Here is a 2,195-nt window from a genome sequence, read left to right as displayed (position 1 = left end):
TTTAAACCGATCCACACAGCTCGTCCACTCACTCCCCCCCTTCTTGCCCTCCCCCTGCTCCTGGAGGGACGGAGAGGAGAATCGAAAGGAATGCAACTCCCACAGGTTGAGATAAGAATGGTTTAGTAACTAAGGTATAACACAAATCACTACTGCTACCACCAATAATAATAATGTTAAAGGAAATAACAAGCGAAGAGAATACAACACCTCAACACCAGCCGACCAATAAGTCACCCCACTCCCCCAGCCAAGCACCGACCGACTCCTCGTCCAACCCTGCAGTGAACCAGCCCTTCCGGGTAACTCCCGGTTACATCCTGGGCACGACGCGCTGTGGCATGGAATACCTCCCCGGCCAGCCTAGGTCAGGTGTCCTGTCTCTGCTTTCTCCCAGCCTCCCCTCCTACCAGGCAGAGCATAAGACTCACAAAGTCCTTCGCCAGACCAAACATTTGAGCAGCAACTGAAAACATCGGTGTTATCAGCTCTCTTCCCAGGCTAAAAAATGAAAAGATAGCACTGCACTAGCTACTAAAAAGGAGAAAAATAAGTGCTACTGCTGAACCCAGGACACACCCGAAGGGGGCGGGTCCCCCGAAGGGACCCGTGTGGCTCCGAGGGGGTCCCAGAGGAGCCCACACCTAACAGTGCCCGCTTATCACCCTCCATTTCCTCCCATTACCCTCCATAACTGCGCACAAGTTGGCATGGCAAGGCTCAATTCGGCTAGGCAAAGCTCGGCTCTGCCAAAGGGGGAAAAGAAGAACCGTGGCACCGAAGGGGTCTGGGGCAGTCCGGCAGCGGCAGGGGGGTAGTCACGGCCGGGCGGGGCTGCTGCCACGAAAGGAACCGAGCGGAGCCGAAGCAGCCCGAAGGGAGGGAGCTGCCTGAAGGGAACCGAGCGGAGCCGAAGCCAGCCGAAGGTGGTGGGGCAGCACGAAGGGACCCATGGGGCGCCGAAGCCTTCCGAAGGGACCCGAGGGGAGCCGAAGTCTCCCGAAGGGGGCGGAGCCTCCCGTAGGGACCCGAGCGGAGCCGAAGCCTTCCAAAGGGACCCGATTGGAACCAAAGCCTCCTGAAGGGAGCCAACGGGAGCCGAAGCCTTCCGAAGGGACCCGAGTGGAGCCAAAGCCTCCCGAAGGGGGCGGAGCCGCACGAAGGGACCCGAGGGGAGCCGAAGCCTCCCTTAGGGACCCGAGTGGAACCAAAGCCTCCTGAAGAGGGCGGAGCCGCCCGAAAGGACACGAGGGGAGCAGAAGCCGCCCGAAGGGGGCGGAGCCTCCCGTAAGGACCCGAGAGGAGCCGAAGCTTTCCGAACGGACCCGAGGGGAGCCAAAGCCTCCGGAATGGGGCGGAGCCACACGAAGGGACCGGAGGGTAGCCGAAGCCTCCCGAAGTGACCCGAGGGGAGCCGAAGTCTCCCGAAGGAGGCGGAGCCTCCCTTAGGGACCCGAGGGGAACCGAAGCCTCCCAAAGAGGGGAAGCCTCCCGAAGGGACTCCTGAGTGGAGCCAAAGCGTCCCGAAGGGGGCGGAGACTCCCTTAGGGACCCGAGTGGAGCCAAAGCGTCCCGAAGAGGGCGTAGCCGCCAGAAGGGACATGAGCGGAGCCGAAGCCTCCCGAAGGGAGTGGAGCCACACGAAGGAACCCGAGGGGAGCCGAAGCCTCCCGAAGGAACCCGAGGGGAGCTGAAGCCTTCCGAAGGGGTCTGATGCGCCCGAAGGTACTGGTGCGGAGCCGAAGCCTCCCGAAGGGACCCGAGCAGAGCCGAAGCCTTGTAAAGGGACCCAAGCGGAGCTGAAGCCTTCTGAAGGGACCCGAGGGGAACCGAAGCCTCCCAAAGGAGGAAGAGTCTCTGGAATGGAGCCGATCGGAGCCGAAGCCACCCTATGGGGGTGGGGCCGCCCGAAGGGACCCATGTGGCTCCGAGGGGGTGCCAGAGGAGCCAACACCTAACATTGTCGACCTATCACCCTCCATTTCCTCCCATTTCCCTGCACAACTGGGCACAACTCGGCACGGTTCGGCTCGGCACGGCACGACTCAGCTCGGCTTGGCAAACCTTGGATCCGCATGGGGGAGAACCGAGGAACTGGGTCACCGAGGGGGTCTGGAGCAGCCCGGCAGCGGGAGGGGCGGAAGTCGCGGCGAGGAGGGGCTGCTGCCACAAAGGGAACCGAGCAGAGCCGAAGC

Source organism: Lathamus discolor, unplaced genomic scaffold, assembly GCF_037157495.1.
Source record: "Lathamus discolor isolate bLatDis1 unplaced genomic scaffold, bLatDis1.hap1 Scaffold_70, whole genome shotgun sequence".
NCBI classification, from domain to species: domain Eukaryota; kingdom Metazoa; phylum Chordata; class Aves; order Psittaciformes; family Psittacidae; genus Lathamus; species Lathamus discolor.
The sequence above is the reverse complement of the archived record's forward strand: the minus strand, read 5'-3'. Positions refer to the sequence as shown.